Raw genomic sequence first — 20600 nt, 5'->3', positions numbered from 1 at the left:
ATTTATAACTGGAATATTTATCAGTTCTACATATGCATTCATATTTTTTTTGTTTATTGCATTCCCTATTGTTCTTTTTTATGTCGACGTAGAAAGAAGTATTTACAATATAAGAAAATATTTTAATTGTAAAAAAAAATACGTATTGACTTTTTAACTATTAGAAAGAAAATAACGGAAATGTAAATGATTATTGATTATATAAAATATTTATTCATACCCATAGCCATAGGTACATATACTATACAACGATCAGTACAATTGTAAGCTGCGACATACAATTGTAGGGTGGCCATATCACCGCTTTTGTATCGGAGTCTAAAGTTTCGAATTGTGTCTCCAATCTTTAGACAAAAATTGTAAATTCTAAACTAAAAAAAATTAATAAGATCTAGAAACACTCCAAACGGATTAGTTTAATGTTTTAAAAAAAGCTCAAAAACAATCGTTTTCAAGACTGAAAAACAATATGAAAGTGAAATTTTTTTGTCTACTAAAATCCATAAAGGATTATTAACCTTTCTTAACAAAAGAGATTAACCTTTCACGCTAAAACTAGGGAATGGTTTTTAATGAAAATATACAGCAATATAGCTCATACTTCAGAATAACACATGGGATATAATTTATAAAGATATATTAATAAAAATTTAAAAATTAATTTAATTTGACATTACCATAAATTACAGATATCTGTAAAAGTAGTCATTTGACATTACCATAAATTACAGATTTCTGTAAAAATAGTCAATATAAAATATTTCACTGCCATCTTTTCTGATATACTCAATGAATAATTACGACTATTATACAATTTTTGTATAATAATAATTGGCGAGCTTGTAATAAATAGAGAATTTAAACAAAAGAAGGCAGGAAATATTTCGTAGTGAAATTATTATATTAATAAACGATAAATAGAAAAGTCTCAAATGTCCGGAAAAATAAGTTTTTTTTAAATCGGCCGTTACAGTATTGAAAAATTTTGGAGTTGGCAACCCTAGCATCTTGGCTTGGCTTGGTTTCGCTTGGTATATATGTACTTCTTATTTTTCATTATCTGATTGAATGACCATTATTATTATGTTCGCGTTGTTGTATGTCGTCCCGGATTTTGAAGGACAGTCCCGGAATACTTGCAGCAATTTTTAAGTCATAATAATGATGTGAAACTCTTATTTTTATTTTTTTTTATATTAACATATTGCTTGGTACAGTAGTGACCAAAAAATTAAATTTTTTATATAAGGATAACATTTGGAATCAAAATAAAAATAAGCAATTGAAGTACACGGAGAAAAGTTCATAGTGACAATATTACATTGTTTATCATTTTATCAACTGTTTCATTTAACATTGTGCCAAGACCACATGTGATTCTGATACCTATGCTTTTTTTTTCATTCTTGTTAGCCCACCAACCCTTGTGTGATGAGCATTTTGCTCAAGCTCGATTTAAAACATTAAAAATTTTTATTTTGCAAATAAAAGTGGTTGAAACTTTTACTATCTTAATTATTTTTTATCTATAGTTTACAAAATTTAAAAAGCCTCCGACAAATTTTTCGGCTACGGAATCCTAAACTCGCATTTGAAAACCATATCTACGAACACTCTCAATTAACTTACCTCTCAAAAAAAATCAAAATCTGTTCATCTATTTATGCGCTACGATGCCACAGACAGACAATCACACACACAGACACACGCACATAGCTGTCAAACTTATCAAACACGCCTTCTTTTTAGTTTGAGGGTTAAAAATTGGAGGAAGGGATCTGAAATGTAAAATCTTTTTTAACTACATCGTAAAATTTACTTTTTTTATCGACAAATCTACTTTTCTGTTTTTAATCGTCTTCTTGTATTTCATTAAAATCAATCACTATTTAGGTAATGATCCTGTAAACAGATCTTACACATTGGTTAAAATAATCGTTTAATGCTAATTTATTCGCTTGTATTTGGGAAATATGTATGTTATGGTATGTTAACGAATTCGACTATTCCTTGAATATTATTAAACACAACCCGATTTAAGCTTACTTAAGGTTATACGGACATAACCATCATTTTTATACCATGCATATATGAAATATATCAAGGTAATATATACTAAGTCTAAGTTAAAACACCTTGTAGCGCTTAAAAATATTAATAATAATAATGGGGTTTAACCTCCGTTTCTCTGACATATACGCCTATAACAGAGGCCATCCACATCATTATTTGTTAATCTTTATTGATTTAATTACAAACATATTTACAATAACATTTTGATGTGGGTGGAGTCGGTTACTACGTTCTTATCCAAGCGACGACAATGTGATCAATTCTACCGCCCTCATTAATTATATATTGTTCACACTGCCGCTGCCTGGATTCGAACCCGCAACCTAATTCTAAGTAGACAAACGATCAATGACTAATGTCTTAGACCGCCCGCCCACTTAGGCTCTTAGGCTTAAAAATATTGATGCTACGAACAAAATTTTGGTACAGATGTTCATATAATCAACTAATTAATTTATTTTCGGTTGTCAACCTGCACGTCGACACGATAACTCAAAAATTAAAAGATATATCAAACTGAAATTTCTATAGCGTGCTCAGGACATAAAAAATGATGTCGTGTTCGTAAAAGATCGACGTAGGGCAATTAGGTCTTGTGTCCATAGGCCTCATATTGTAAATCGATTGAGATAGAACAAAAGTTTAAATATAAAAAATGTTCCTTATAAAAAAATAAACAACTTTTGTTTGAAAAAATTTTTCGTAAACATCACTGTTTACCCGCGAGGGCGCAAATAGGGTACAAATTTCATAGTATGTAAAACAAGGGAATATCAGTTGTGGGTGTCTTTCTTTACTTACTGGACGTAAAAAACAAACGATTGCGTTATTAACACATGTCTATACATGGCATTTCAACAATTAACTCAGTCAATTGTATAAATATATATTTTTATCAAGTTCTTAAGACATTTTGAGAAAGGTGTAAGCAAAAAATATTAATATGCGAAATTTTCGGGTCTGTTCGTGTTACTTTTGTTAGTTTTAAGTCGTACTCAGTAAATTAACAAGTGAAAACAAACAATTGACTGAGTTAATTGTAGAAATACCATGCATAAATAGTGTTGATTACTCTCTCACATTGCACATACATATGCAATTTATATAATACAAACTATACAATTTACGCCTAATTCGCGCCCTCACGGGTAAACATTGATGTTTAGGAAAAAAATTATCAAACAAAAGTTGTTTATTTTTTGATAAGGAACATTTCTTACATTTAAACTTTTGTTCTATCTCTAACGGTTTACAAGATTGGTCCTACTAACCCATAGGTCAAGACCTAATTGACCTATGCTGCTCATTTACGAACTCGACCTCACTTTTTACGTCCTGAGTACGCTTTAAAAATTTCAGCTTGATATCTTTGTTCGTTTTTGAGTTATCGTGCCCACAGACGGACGGACGGACAACCGGAAATGGACTAATTAGGTGATTTTATAAACACCTATACCAAAATTTTGTTCGTAGCATCAATATTTCTAAGCGTTACAAACTTGGGACTAAACTTAGTATACCTTGCATATTACATATATGCATGGTATAAAAAGCTTGTAATAGAAATGGGGTGAAATTAGTTAGAAGGAATTTAATTATTTAGACTTTTCTTTGCTCTAATATATTCACTCTCAAATATTTCCCAACTTTTCATTAAGTTTTGCTTTTCTCATCGGATTATTTTAGTAGCATTTAAATAGTTACGCACTATGGGTAAAGAATTCCGAGTAAGAAGTTAAACTCGTTTATTGTGAATAGCGAATTTATTTGTATATTAATACATTATACATTTTATATGTTGTGATAGTGGATTTTTTTTTTATTATAATACGCGAGGCGATAATATATTCCAACTTCCTTATATTAATAAAAAATTTAGCGTATAAATATTAAACACTACTTCCATTGTTCTAATCTTTGGATGTTTTTTTGAAAAAAAAAAAAAAAAAAAAACTTTTTTTGAATACAAAATTCACTAAATATTGATTTGTTATAAGTATAGGCGTATATTTTTGTAGGAAATCACGAAATATAATCTTTGTTGGATAGGTTAGGTTTTGCTGTAGCGTTTCTTCGGGTAGGACACATTGTGACACTTAAGGAGGACTATTCAGTCTATTCCTCGAAACATTTTGATTTGGCCAAGTACTGCCAAATGAGATTTAAGACCACCTTAGTTTTCCTCTTCTTGTATGACTTTTTCCGATTTTTGTAACCGAGTCAAAGGAAAAAAGACACCCAGGCGATTAAAGCCGAGCTTCATCGCCACATTCTCGTTAGTACTTGTGTAGTTCAGTAGCTATTATGGCTGGTATTGTTAAAATAAACCTACGATTAATTTGGCAGTACACATTTTCAAAGATTACACTGTTAAGAACATGCCCTTAAACGGATTTTTCAAAATTCAAATTATTTTTAAAGATACAGTGGATTTTCTGGTAACGATCGCTCGCTAATTCGAATAGATCGCTTTGCTGAAGGCAAAACAGTTCGGTTTGCAGAAATAACTTTACAAGACATTGCATGAAGTAGAAGAAGGCCTAATGTCTAGATCTGGGCTCGCCGATTAATCCTAAGTGAGTAATATTATTAAAACGCGTTTTTCGTGAACCTACATTTTTCGAGATGGTTGACATGATATCTCAAGTTCTACTCGACCGATTCCTATGAAATTTGGTGGGAATCGTCTTTAAATAGACCCAAAAATAAAAATTGTAAAAAGTATGCTTCTAATTTGATGATTTAACCAAAGCTTTTACGGGATTTGAAATAAAACTCGTGACTCAAATTTTCGGTTGATAATAAAACTTTTGATAAAACTTTTTAAATGATGAAAATTAATTTATCCTTTTAAAAATTATTGAAGGAGCTTTAATTTCAAGTTTTATAACACCCTATATATATATATATATATATAATATGGAAGAAAAAATCTGTTTTGAATATAAAGTAAGTCAATCTATGGGGCTACCACGTTCAGATAACAAAAATATTCTATTCAAAAAGTTGTTGTGTATCGCAAAGCGTTTTTATTTTAAATAAATATAGCGAGTACAGTAAAAATATACTGTAAAAGTAAAATAAACAAAAGAAAAAATTACAGTTAAACTGTAAAACACTATTAAATCAATATACAGAAAGGTGCTCTTTTTTTTGGTTCTTGATGCCTTAAGGATGTATGAGCATGACAACAATGTTTGATTTAAAGGCTCAAAATTTGTTTTTAGGTAGTCTTTTACTCAAAGAATATGTGGTTAAAATTTCAGCTTAGGTAACCGTGCAAATTTTTAAGAAAAAAGTCATTAAAAATCGATATAAAATACATTGGCTCTTATGGAGGAATCTCAAAAAACGACATATTTTGGAAGTTTTTGATAATTTTCATTTGGAATGAATGAAAACAAATTTAAAAAAAACTTTTTAATAGAAAGTAAACATATTAGCAATGAATTAGAAAAGAAAAAAACTAAGTGTCACCGTCCATATAAGGGATGTAAGAGCAGGGTAGATTAAGGGTTGAAATTATTTTTATCTTATTTTCAACTTTGATGATGAATTTTGTTATAACTTCATGAATGTAGACGAAAAATAAGAATATAATTTTTCGATATGTGTCTTGGTTTTCGAAATATCGAAAGCTAAATAATTAAACAAAATTTAGTGTTTTTGGGTTTTAATTATTTCATATATTTGAAAAAGAATGAAATTTTTCTTTGATCTTGGATTTGGTATCAGGAAATCGTACTCTCTTCTTGTTTCCTTACAGAAGGAAAAAGATAATTTTTAGTAAAACATAAGGGATACCTTCCTGTATCCATAACAAATAATATAACAATACTTACATACAAACATGTAAATATTATAATCCAGTTCTATAAACAGCTGAAGATCGCAGTCATGAATTTAGTGAATAAATATTGGTCGTATAACTAGCCCTGAGCTCAACAAACATGTATTATAACCATGTACAAGTTTCATATTTCGAAATGTTATCCACACAGTGTCTGAAAGAACAAAAAAAAAAAAAAAGTAAAAAACAAAACACTATCAAAAAAAAAAAAAGAACTAAATAACAAAAAAATTTTATATAAATAAAAAACAAAAGAAAAAAAAAATTGTAACAAATTTGTATAAATTTCGTTCTTAGAATTAAACAAAAATACAGTAGTTATTCGGGTGTATGAATATATAATCTGGGCATCAAGCTAACTAAACTATTTCACTCGAAGAGGTTCCTTAGGGTGACAGCCCATTTTTATACCATACATATAATATGCAAGGTATACTAAGTTTAGTCCCAAGTTTGTAACGCTTAAAAAATATTGATGCTATGAACAAAATTTTGGTATAGGTGTTCATAAAATCACCTAATTAGTCCATTTTCGGTTGTCTGTCCGTCTGTCCGTCTGCCTGTCAACACGATAACTCAAAAACGAAAAAAGATATCAATCTGAAATTTTTATAGCGTGGTTAGGACGTAAAAAGTGAAATCGAGTTGGGTCCGAAGGACCTATCTTGTAAACCGTTAGAGATAGAACAAAAGCTTATATGTAAAAAATGTTCCTTATAAAAAAATAAACAACCTTTGTTTGAAACATTTTTTCGTAAACATCACTGTTTACCCGCGAGGTGCAAATTGTATAGTATATATTATTTAGGAATATCAGTTACATATATGTGACATGTATGTATGTGTAATATAACAGAGTAATCAACACTGTCTATACATGGTATTTCAACAATTAACTCAGTGATTTGTTTGTTTTCACTTGTTATTATTTTAAGATTAGTACCTGAATGATAAATTTTATCACTAGTATAAAACCCATTCAAAATGTCTCACAAATTTGAATGTTTCGGTAACGTACCTTATTTCGTCACCAATAGATGTTAGGAAGAGTCAATGTTTCAGTTTTTCCTGAAAACTCGGATAAAAGGACATTTTCTAAAAATCAAACTTAGCTAAATCGATTTTTCGCCTCAAAAATCTCCTGCATGCTAATTTTCATGAGCATCGTTTGAGCCGTTTCCGAGATCGCTGATATATACATTAAAAGTAGTATGCCGGGGGTTTTTGGGACGAAAAATCTATCTACCTAAGTTTCATTTTTAGAAAATGTGTGTTGTAAGAAATTTTCTTTACCATGGTACCACTTGGAAGTTGTACCAGTCCTAATACACCCGCCTCGAAAAAAAGGACGCTAACTTCCTCAACGATTTCGACTGATTTCTCCTCTGAGAGAAAAAAACAATAGGGCATTTTAATCTAGAAGTCAAAATGTATCGAACAAGAATCAGGCGAAAATATTAAAAACTAAATTTTTGACAGACTGTTGAAAAATAAATTCAAATGTCATGTTTTTTTATTATATTTTTGTTACGAATTTTCACTTTTGGACGATTCTAGAAGAAGGGTGGATAGTGGTCGGTTTCCATACTCTCTTTTTTAGATATTAATAAAAAAATTTTTCAACACTTTGTGAGTATGTTATTAAGTGACTGGATTTTCTAAAAACAATTACTGTAAATAATTTCCGGCCAGATCTCAAGTATATAAAGTTCTTTGTGTCACAAAGAACAACCGGAGTATATTAATATCCTAGCAAATCTAAATGAAAAATTGTGTATAAATAGTAAATTAATAATTTTCATAGAATAATTATTATACTTTCTATATTGGAATCAATTTTCGCTTTATTATAGCATACTTCACTTTTTCCATTCGATGCATTGTGAAGTAACCAACAGATTTACATTTTGTTGAATATCGATATTTCGTTTGCTACATTAACCATCGTCAGTGGTTAAATTTATTCATAAAACACATTACAAACATTCTTTACGAAGCTAATAAAAATTCGCAGCGCAGGAGCTGCGTCAGCAGACTGTGTTGTCAGACGGACAGACGGATAGACGGGCAGACAACCGAAAATGGACTAATTAGGTGATTTTATGACCATTTAAACCAAAATTTTGTTCGTAGCATCAATATTTTTAAGCGTTAAAAACTTGGGACTAAACTTAGTACACCTTAATATGTATTACATATATACATGATATAACAAATGTACATATCACAATATAATGACTAGGGGCGTACCAAGTTTCGGTCTAAGAGTTGGCAATACAGGAATTTTTGGTTTTAGAGGAGGTTAATTAGATATTTTCGGCCTAAAAATTTCAACAGTATTTTATCATAAACGCACACTCAGCCAACTAAATCAATTAAAAATCTAGGCACAGGGGAGTGCAGCTACTCTAACTTTCCCTCTCCTCGGTACGTTAATGGACGCTAAGTTTCTGAATTATCGATGAAAGTAATTGGGCCCGCGATATCAACCTTCCTATAGGATTTTAGTCAATATCCCTGCACAATTTTTTGCATTTTTTGGACCTTAATGAAACTAGACAAATTTTTTTTTGCCAATTGGATACAAAATAATTTTTCTTATATTTCGGCTATTTTGGTATCCCTTAGAATCTAGAAAATCACATGAAAAAAAATTTTGATTCAGAATTTGATGAAACTTGTTACTTTAGGTAATTTTGACTCAAAAAGTACAATTTTATTTATTGATTAAGCTGATAGTTTTTAAAATATCACTGAAATCTTGTACGAAAAGATTTTATTTACTGAACTAATTGTCAAATGAGCTGAATTTTTACTTTGCCTACTAATCTAAAGACACGAAAATTTGGTTAAATTTGAGATTGAACGGCAATAAACAACTTTTAAATATAACGAGTGTAAGTTTCATGCCTTTTAACCAGTTTTGATTATAGTTAACAAATCTTACTTTTCACGAGTAGGTACGATAACAAAAATAGTGCCCAAATAACATTTCAGCCGTTATTGGAGTATAATATAGGTACTACTCAATATCAATTGTGTGAAGAATATTTTATATTGCCATTGCACTGATGGTAAAAAGTGTCAGGTATTTAAACATTTAAATCAGTGGTTTTTAAACTTCATTTACATTTTATTTGAAATTCATTGTAAAAAAAACTACCACTTTAAAATCAGTTTATTAAAAATTTATGAACTTTTAACGAAAAGTTTTTTATGAACGATAATGGTTTATCTCGATTCTGTCTGAATTTGACATTTACGTTTTCAACAAAATACTGATTTTCTGTAAATTAAATTTAAGTTAATTAGTATATGGAGATGGATCCTTTAGCTGTTTAAACAAAATTTTCCAAAAATATTCTTTAAACAGTTATTGAGGAACAATAGCTTTAAATAATTTCTACTTTTTCATCTATTGTAAAACTTATTTTATTGTTTCCTTGGCTGACACCGACTCCAAAAATAACAATAATTTTAACTACATTAAATTATCGTTATTTTTTTACTTTTTAGTGCATTTTAATTTGATTTTTAGAAAAGTTTTTCTTTTGAAGTCGGTTTTCTTTTTGTTACAAGTTTTTTTATTTTAACGAATTTTGCATATAATTTTTTTCTTTTTTCTTTTGGTACAAACCATACATAATCTGATCAACCTGTAATCGAGTATTTCAGTATTAAAGTAATTTTATTCAGTTACTTATAATATATGATAATAAAAAATGACACTGTATTTCGATGTGTAGCATTGTAATGTAATAATAAATGCATATAAACATTATATACATATATACAGTGGAACCTGGATAAGTGGGACCTATAAATTTCGATTTTGGCACGGTGCAGTCCGCCACCAAATTAGCAAAGAGTAACATTCATAATAGGAGTAATCACGACTAACTAATTCTTACTGATGATGACTACTTGGCAGTCGAAATACGTATTTATAAAATACAAAAAACTGATCTAGGAAATTGGGGCAAAAATCGAAATTTATTTCGAAATATCCTAGAGTTCTCATTTATTATCTTCGATAATATTTATAAGTGGGACCTAGATAAGTGAAAAACCTCCATAAGTGGAACTCCAACACTTTGGCACTGAATTCTCCTCTGTCAGTGAAACGAGGCAAACCTTTATATCTGGGATTCTTTCTTTCGATTTTATCATCATAGTTACCTCTATACCAAGGAAAACTAAAAGATATCAGAATATCCAGGACTTGAACAGTGTTTGCTAAAATTGGTCAAGAAACTTCCTAACAACAAGTGAAAACAAACAATTGACTGAGTTAGTTGTTGAAATACCATGTATAGACAGTGTTGATTACTCTATCACATTACACATACATACATGGCATACACATATTACTGATACACCCATATAATACATACTACACAATTTACGCATAATTTGCGCCCTCACGGGTAAACAGTGATGTTTACGAAAAAATGTTTCAAACAAAAGTTGTTTATTTTTTTAAAAGGAACATTTTTTACATTTAAACTTTTGAGCTATCTCTAACCCAAGACCCAATTGACATATGTTGCTCATTTACGAACTCGACCTTACTTTTTACGTCTTAAGCACGCTATAATCGACAGACAGACAACCGGAAATGGACTAATTAGGTGATTTTATGAACAACTATACCAAAATTTTGTTCATAGAATCATTATTTTTAAGCGTTACAAACTTGGGACTAAACTTAGTATACCTTGGTATATTTCATATACGTGGTATAAAAACGTTCCGGTAGGTAAACCGATTATTAAAGAAAAGGCACATGATTTAGTTCGAAGTCTCGTTATTCATAATTTTTGTAGCAGCAATGATGTTGATAATACGTTGATAATTTCATTTAATAACTGAAATAACCTGTAATCTAACGTCTATTAATAGGACCCTCTGTAAATGAGACAGTTATTTATCTAAACCTGGACATCTAAGACACTAGGTAAGTGGAATACCTCTTTAAGTGAGACAAATTTACAGGTACCTTGAAGTCTAACTAAACCAGGTTTCACTGTATATATATATATATTGTATGTATGAATATGTCATGACGGGTAAATTGTAGAATCGGGTTGTGTGTTCAATCAACATCAGACTTTTTGTTGTGGCTAGACGTGTCATTTAATCATATGACAAACCAAACTGTACCTTTGTTATTTATTGAGATAAAATAGTCAACGAGATCCAGCAGAAAAAATATTGAATTATGAATGTTAACTTTTGTGTAAATTATGAAGTTCAGAGAGGTACAATGTCTTAGAATTTCAGTATTTTTCAAGAGGTTACTATTTCACCATCGTTAATGCGATCTCACGCGATAAAGAACTAATAATAATAATAGGGTTTAACCTCCGTTTCTCTGACATATACGCCAATAACAGAGGCCACCCACATCATTAATTACAAACATATTTACAATTACATTTTGATGTGGGTAGAGTCGGTTACTTCGTTCCTATCCAAGCGACGACAATGTGATTAATTCTGCACTCCCATTAATTATTAATTGTTCACACTGCCGTTGCCTGGATTCGAACCCGCAACCTAAGTCTAAATGGACAAACAGATAAAGACAAACGCAAATCTTCAGAAGGTTCTCCAGATCCAAGTCAACCCGTACATTTTTTTTTACAGAGTAGTTCGATTTCGACATTTTTTTTTTTTATTGGATAGAGTATACTTCGAAGTTGGCTGTTTGTTCACCCACTGAATTTTATCTCTGGACTGATTCTCATTTTTTTTCATCGACTTTCCCTCCAATTGTGAGCTTTATCAAAATTGGTTTAGTAGTTTAGTAAGATATGAACTGATACGTGTAACTGATTTATGACGTATAAAGGTAGACAAAACTCACTTATACCCGACTATTTGTAAAAGCTTGAGGCGCTCATTTTAAAATTTCAAAAATGCATCAGAACGCCTCATCTACTCCACATGAATAATTACTTTTCGATTCAATTATGATATTAAGCGCCTCAAGCTTTTAAAAATAGTCGGGTATGAGTGACTCATAGATAAAATTATTTTCTACTTTTTAGTACAATAAAAGCTTGTTCCTTAAAAATTAATAAAATTTTTAATTTAAGACCAAAAAAAATATATATACATTAAATATGGTGGAAGCGATGAAAAAATCAGGACGCCTCTACCCATGCATTGTCATTTAAAGTAAATGTGCATGCGAAATTTCAACTCAATCGGAAACCGGGAAGTGTATCAAATTTGATTTGCAAGATTTGATTACAGACAGACAAAGGGACAGGTGAAACTAAATAAAAGCTTGTTAAAAGCACTCTGTATAGGGCATAAAAAGAAAGCTAACCAAATTTCACAATCGACCTGCCATTCGAACTATGAACTTCCGAAATTTTCGGGTCTGTTCGTGTAATTTTGTTAGTTTTAAGTCTTACTCAGTAAGTTAAAATGCTTGTAATAGAAATGCGAAAAAATAAGTTAGGAGGAATTTAATTATTTCTCTGCTCTGATTTGACAGGTGAAACTAAATAAAAGCTTGTAAAAAGACAGGGTGCTTTAGGGCATAAAAAGAAAGCTAACCAAATTTCACAATCGACCTGCCATCCGAATACTTAATAATAATATGAATATACACATATACACAGAATATTACCACTCATTCTGACACATTGCTATTTTTCATTCATTTATAAGCTATTTTTCATTTGATCAAAACGACGACTGTACTTGACGTTACTTTGAAGTTTTGAATATTTGAATGATTGAATGTAGACCATGTTCTGTTATCAACATGTATACGTACAATTCATATATTTATAAAAATATATGCTAGTTGAACACAAATCTCAATCGAAATCATTATGAGCCAGTGTTGCCTACGTGGCTCGATCGAAAGTTGCGTTGGCATTCCTGAAAAGAAACATTTTTAAACTCAAAATTGCATTGTGATAATTTTGTTATTCGTTGTGTGCGTAGTCATGGTAGGGACAATAAAATCGATGCCAGCGCTTCCAGTGAAAAATTTTGACGTTCAAGGAGGCTGTTATGATTAATTTGCAATTCTTTACATGCGCGCATTAATGCGTGAGTTTTGTTGGAGGCGTTTCCATGGTAACGATACACTTCTTTAATTATAGAATTGTATGGATGTATATATAATTGTATGGATTGCATTTATGACTTACATTGAAAATTTAATATTATTGTCTCACAAATTTAAATAAATAATTATGATAATTTACATTTGAAAAATAATATTTGTGCAATTTGATTTCTTATTTTCACAATTTTTAATGCATTAAGTTTATTTAATTAGTATTTTTCAATAGTTTTAATTTGACATTTTCTATAACATTAACATGTAAAGAACTGCAAATTAGTCATAACAGGGTCTTTTATCGTCCAAATTTTTCACTGGAAGCGCTAGCATCGATTTTATTGTCCCTACAATCACAAATTTGATAAGTTTATTTGTGTCAAACACATATGAATGTAATACAATTGATTTTCAGAAGAGCAAAATTTAAGTGTTATTAGGTAACATTAGATGCAATGGCAATTATAAAAATAGATAGTTTACAAGAGGATACTTCTTAAAAAGTACTTTTTAATATCGATGAAAAACATGATCATTATCATTCAAATTTTAATATAATTTTTTTTCTTTTTTTGTAAAAAAATAAATTGTATCATAGAAATAGTTATTTTGCTTGTTACATAAAATGTATTTTTCCAAGCAAGGTCAAGAATACATTATTGCATAATAATGATATTTTTAATAATGATTCGCCTAGCAACCAAAGGAAACTTGAAATTTGTATTTCTTAAGAAGTGAACTGTGTCATTTAAATGATTTTTGTTATGTTGACTTATATTTTCTCTATATGTCAAATATGGATTGGTTTTCAAGTTCAAGAAGCATGCATTGTTTTCATTATTAATAATAATGATGTCTTCAAATAGATAAAGTTTGTGTATCATTTAAATGATGAATAAAAATAATATTTGTTTCACGTAAATGTTTTTAATTGCTTTAAAAATATCGTAAAAGGTAAAATTTATACGCCAATTTCACTCGTTTTTTGACGTTTCAACGTGTTCAATGTGTTTTTTTTCGCATAAACAGAATCTGGAATAAATTTTCTTAATGATGAAAACTTTTTTGATGCATAATGACCGAATTTTTATACAATTAACATTATTTTAGTGTTAAAAATCACTATTTTAAAATGAAATAATTCACAAGAGGCTCTAAAGCTGTGTTTGAGCAAACAAGATATATTAATAATTGACCAATGGTCAGCCAAGAAAATTCCATTTGAAAGGTCATCGAACTGGACAGATGTGCTTGAGAATCTGTTTTGCAGACTCAATATTTTTCGACTGAATGCACGGTTTTCGAGCTATTCACGCTTAGTTAGTGAAAAAACGTACTTATCGTTTGATTTTTTTTGCTAGGCAGTTGTGTTAAAAAATTAAAATGTGCAAAATTACATCAGCAATTTTCTCTGAAACTTTTTATGATAGCTTTCAGATTCCCTTGCCTAATTAACGACACGTTCTTCATAGTGAATGTTTTTCTATTTTGCTTGAACTTAGTGCTACTGGCATTTAATTCACTAGGTATATGGTATAAGTTGTATGAGGTATATATGCATCATCAAACTGCTCAAACTAGTGTGCTGCACTCTGTATTCAATACCAATAATCTATATACACATTGTTTACTTCTCTATGTATCATTGTTGACTCGTAAATCCACAAAACGAATTTGTAAATCTTACTTATATTATAAATGCGAAAGTAACTCTGTCTGTCTGTTACGTATTCATGTTAAAAGCGATTTTGATGACTTTCGGTTTAAAAATAGATAATAATAGATAATTTTTGCCAGGAAAATAAAACTTGAAGGGTGTGAATGCCACATTAATTATGGTATTATATTTGTTTAGTATTCATAGATGATATACATGTATTGGATCATAACTTTGCTAATAGTTTCGTTTTGTATTCATAGATGTCTTTATATTATACATACAACAAAAATCTGTTACAACACTATCTTTTCTTTTCCTTTACGAATTAAATCAATTACTTAATAAGGAGCTTCCAAGATTCTTTTCAAACAGAAGTTGCCTGAATGAAATCGCTTTAGCCGCATGTCACACTCATGTACGATAAAGTGCATGCGATTTGGGGCATGCGACATTTAATTGAATTTTGTGCCACATTGTCGCACGCCTACATTAGTCAAAAATTATTGAGTAACATATCATTCAGTGTTGCTGTAGTGAAATTACGACTTTTTATACTTTTAGATTGCCGTCACCAAGTCAGGGATGCATGCTTTCAAAATTTTCGCACGGGTAATCTATACTCCAGTGCGAAGCTGAACTGGCTGCTTGTAGTATATATAAATGCGATGCTAACTGAATATTCATTGCCATTGGCTGTTTTGTTCGCAAAAACATAACATTCATATAACTTACATAAGTAATAATTTTCAAAATGATTTCCATTTAATTTTATAATTTTCAATGTTTATGTAATTGTAACTTAAAACAAGTAGGTAGTTATGATTAATAATTATTTATTAAACTGTATTTTGTAAACATTTTTGTTTTATGTTCTGTTGAAATCGAATATTTTATGTTACGATTGTTGATTAAAACAGTGTTGTAGCTAAAATCATCATTTTGTATCATAAATTGCAAAATAAACCCAAACTTCATTAATATATACTTTACTTATATTTTTATACCATGGATATATGTAATATATATCAAGGTATACTAAGTTCAGTCCCAACTTTGTAATATTGATTACAAATATTATTGACTTACAAATATTGATTCTACAAACAAAATTTTGATATAGGTGTTCTTAAAATCACTTAAAGAGTTCATTTCCGGTTGTTCGCCTGTCCGCCTGCCCGTCAGTAAACACAATAACTCAAAAACGAAAATAGATATCAAGCTGAAATTTTTACAGCGTGCTTAGGACATAAAAATTGAAGTTAAGTTCATAAATGCGCAACAGAAAGTTAAAGTTTGGACTGGTCACAGACGCTTAATTCCGGATTTATACTGGTGAACTTTCCATGGACTTTGTTTCTGTTTTCATGTGAGGGCCTTACTAAAAATTTTTTTTTCTACTATTCCTTTTTTAACCCTTTCATCGCATGGCCGCCTTTTTCCTAAAAACTTTTGTCAAAAAATAATTTTATTTAGTTTTTGTACCAGAAATATGAAATATATCAGAGTATATTAAGTTTAATCCCAAGTTTATAACGCTTAGAAATATTGAAACAATGTAATGTTGATATAGGAATTCATAAAATTAACCTTATTAGAACATTATCGATTGTCTGTCCGTTAACACGATAGCTTAAAAACGAACAGAGATATCAAGCTGAGAAGTGAGTTTGAGAAATCGTTAATTGACAACATGAGTCCATTGGGTCTTGTAAACCGCAAGAGGAAGAACAAAAGTTTAAATGTGAAATTAGGTAAAAATTTTAATTTAAGACTCTAAAATAGGGCAAACATTTGGTTCCGTTTTTCTCAAAAACTACATATGATGGTTAGTTGAAATTTGTTGGCAGCATGTTTGATTCTAATTTCATACGATAACTGAAATTTCGAATTCAGTAGAATTTTACTATTTTAAAGCAAGTGGCTTTAAAATACTACTGGTAGTGGCTTTAAAATACCCCTACTTGCCCGGTTTTGGTGATGGCTATGGAGATAGGGCTCAAAAGTTGTGTTTATGGACGAAACCGTTTGTATACAGTTTTCGGCATTCGATTTGTCAGAGCGTTAGGAAATTTTGTAACCTAGTTTTTTTTTTAAGTTCTTATAAATCAGACTAGATCACAAAAATATCTGACGCTCTAACGAATCGAAAACCGCATTCAAATCCAACTTACTGCACAAATTTTTCGAACTTTTTCCTTCGTTTCTTCGTCTATAAGACATTGAAATGTTAATATATTTTAGAACAGCTTGTATATAATAAACACAAAAGATTGTCACATCTAAAAATAACTTTTTTTTATTCGATTATTTATAGATTCAACTATTAAATTTAAAATACAAAAAATTAAGAGCTAATAACAATTTAAATTAAATTAAATAAATAAATTTAAAAAAAACTGTGAAAATATCTACATAATTGCTTTACGGGGGAGGGTAGAACACAGAATCAAAAAAACGAAACGCTTTAACATTTTTGATTGTGTTGAATCAATGTAATTAAGATACAAGTGACTGTATACAGTTGTAGCCATCAATCAGACTAACGTTTGCGCTTGATGATGTTTGGGGCAGCCGACGCGGCCTTGTTATGGTTTGTCGCAGCAATGTGTCTGACATTCGTCACTTGTCCACCTGTCCATCTTCGGACCTCTAAACCAATGCAAACATCAATTATATTACCGCTGGATTCACACAATTTTATATTTTCAAGACATGTTCATTTTTATTTATCAATTTTTTGTGGTTAATTTTTTGAATTTATCAAAATTGTTTTTGATTTTAGTGTGGTTTTTTTTTGGTCCGAAATTTTCTGTTTTAAATTCTGAATTTATTACAACCAATTAAAGATTTTTTAACCCACCTGCACTCGCGTCAACCGTTCGGTAATCTTCACATGCGTCAAATATTTCGTGCCTTAAATATTCTTTAACTTTGTAAATCATAACCTCTACATAATTTTATATGAATTTAATTTTTAATGTATTAGCTAATGGATAATAGTTAAATTATTAGAGCCTAGAAATTTAAACTAAATTTACCTATTTCTACCACAAATTTTTTTGAATTTACTGAGTACGACTTATAATAATAACCATGGGGTTTACCTCCATTTCTCTGGCATTTAAGCCTATAACAGAGGCCACCCACATCATTATTTGTTAATCTTTGTTAATTTAAGTACATCCATATATACAATTACATTTATGATGTGGGTGAAATCAGTTACTTCAATGTGATCAATTCTACCGCCCCATTAATTATAATTGCTCACACTGCCGCTGCCTGTGATGAGAGAAATGCTCATAATTTTTTGAAGGACTTGAAAATAATATATTTTTAAAAGCTTTTTTTAGAGTTGAAAAAGTCTGAAAAGTTCATAATCCGAAAATAGATAAAGTTATATGAAGATAGAAAAAGTCAACCATCATAAAAGTTATTTATGTTTTAAATCCAGCGTGAGCAACATAATCATAACGCGAGTGCTGACGGGTTAAAATATCCCAAGACTTTTGTAATAAATCATATTCAACAGTTTTAAATGCCAAAACTTCGAAGATTTCTGTTGAATAGGTAGTCAAGCTGGTGAACAAAGCAAGAAAATGAAATAGAGGATGACTCAAGGAAGGTTGTTCATCTTTTGAAAGAAAATTCCCCGGTTGAATTATAATTTCGTTATTAAAATGTTTTCTTGAAAATACCAGCGAAATAATATTAGTTCTAGCTTCTCTACAGCAATCCAATATTTCTAATTTACCCTTGAGTAGAGAGTTTCAAATGAGCACAGTTTTGTCAATAGTATCTAGTTTTTGGTTAGGGACCATTCATTAATAACGTAAGCACGATTTTGACGATTTTTGAACCATATCCTTCCCCCACGTAAGCATGCGTAAGATTTTGAGAACCTCACCTCTCTTTTTACGTAACATTCAATCTCGTTTTTCCGTAATCGTCGTCTGGACTGCATATTATTTCTAGTAATAAATTTCAACCCATAAAATGTTAAGGTTGGGGTATGTATAAATTTTTTAAACCCCTCCCCCCAAAATGCTTACGTAATAAGTGAATGGCTCCTTACAGTATAAGGCCTATCTAATTCTATTTATATTCTAATCGTTTTTGGTCGCTGATTCAGCGAATATAACACTCTTATTTGAAACAAATACTTTAGAGTTAGAACTGCAATATAGACTCCCAATTCCTGCCTGTAATCGCAATAAATAGACCCGGAAAATATCCTAAAAAAATTGAGCAAAAATTTTATAGGCCTGAAGTATTGTTGTAGATACGAGTTAGTTGGGTTTAGTTTGTATAGAAGAGTTGCTTGGGTTCTGAAGTTTTAAGCCCTAGCGTTCAAAAATGGAACATTATAACAGAAACTTTAGCCGATTTTCTTCCGGATCTATTTTTTCCTAAATAAATTTCTTCTTCCCTTGGGCCTGAGTACTGAGTAAACTAAAAACAAGTGAAAACAAACAATGGATTGAGTTAATTGTTGAAATACCATGTAAAGACAGTGTTGATTACGCAATCGCTTGTTTTTCACGTCATATAAGTAACAAACATACATACATGTCACACACACTTAACTGATATTCCCTTTTAATACATACTATATAATTTGTGCCTAATTTGCGCTCTCACGGGTGAAGACACGTTTTATAAGGAACATTTTTTATACTTAAAATTTTGTTCTATCTCTAACGGCTTACAAGATGAGTCCTACGGACCCAAGACCCAATTGACTTATGTTGCTCATTTACGAATTCGATCTCATCTTTTATGTTCTGAGCACGCTATAAAAATTTCAGCATTTCGTTTTTGAGCTATCGCCTTAACAAATAAACGGGCAGACAACTGAAAATGGATTAGGTGTATTCATGAAGATCTATACCAAAATTTTGTTGGTGGTATCAACTTAAGCGTTACAAACTTGGGACTAAACTTAGTATACTTTGATATATTTGATATACATGGTATAACAAGGCTACATTAAAATAATAGAAAATTTATTTCTACCTAGAATATGTTTTATTTCTTTTTCTAGAAACTATTCGAAGTAATGATCTTATGAATATATCATACGTTTTTTTAAGACAAATAGTCATCAAAAACTTTTCTATGAATATTTTTCCAGATTCATTTTAATATTTGATGGAAATTAGCATACACAATCATCACATGAAAATTTTCGATAATAATTTATGGAAAAAATTTATGTATTTCTTGATACATTTTGTAATATAGACATACATTTATTTGATGTTCTAAAATAATTCTAAACTTTCAAATAATCGCCTCAAGTTATAGAATGTATTTTAAGTTCTAGAAAACTTTTATGAAAAACTTTCATTTGTTTTCTCCATGTAATTTTTCTACACTGTTAGTTTTTATTTAGAAAATTAATCTAATGATTATAATATAAACGAAATACACGATGATTTTATAGCTTTTTTTAAAGCTAATAATATGAGGCCATTATAGTACGTTGACATGTATTTCAATTTTTGAAACTTTTGCTAATGACCTAGTAAATTGGGACGAAAATCTAAATTTATTTTGAAATGCCATAGAGTTCTCAATTATTTTTAAGCTGGAAATCGTTTTAATACCCTCCATTTGGTAATAAATGCGTGTTATCCGAGTTTTATCAATTCCAGGAGGTGTTAATAGTTTTTGGGGAACCAAATAACTGAAAAAAGTAGGAATATTTGCAGTTATTTGGCTCCCAAAAGTTATGCACACCCTGGGATTGGGCAAACTTGGATTACATGCATTTATTCGCACCGTGCGTGTTTTTTTTTTTTTTGGAGGCGTTTCCATGGTAACGATACACTACTTTAATTATAGAATTGTATGGATGCATATATAATTGTATGGATTGCATTTATGAGTTACATTGAAAATTTAATATTATTGTCTAACAAATTTAA

General features: G+C 30.1%; 1 long non-coding RNA gene across 1 annotated transcript; it reads right to left on the bottom strand.

Annotated features, from left to right (window-relative positions):
- Positions 1 to 1564: 1564 nt before the first annotated feature.
- Positions 1565 to 17711, bottom strand: LOC123302837. Its single transcript, XR_006535560.1, has 3 exons — positions 17700 to 17711; positions 10616 to 10618; positions 1565 to 1631 (listed from the first exon to the last, which is right to left on the bottom strand). It is a non-coding gene; the product is annotated as an uncharacterized LOC123302837 (long non-coding RNA).
- Positions 17712 to 20600: the final 2889 nt, after the last annotated feature.

Source organism: Chrysoperla carnea, chromosome X (assembly GCF_905475395.1).
Source record: "Chrysoperla carnea chromosome X, inChrCarn1.1, whole genome shotgun sequence".
Taxonomy (NCBI): Eukaryota; Metazoa; Arthropoda; class Insecta; order Neuroptera; family Chrysopidae; genus Chrysoperla; species Chrysoperla carnea.
Note: the sequence above shows the minus strand (reverse complement) of the source record. Positions and strands in the feature narration are given on the sequence as shown.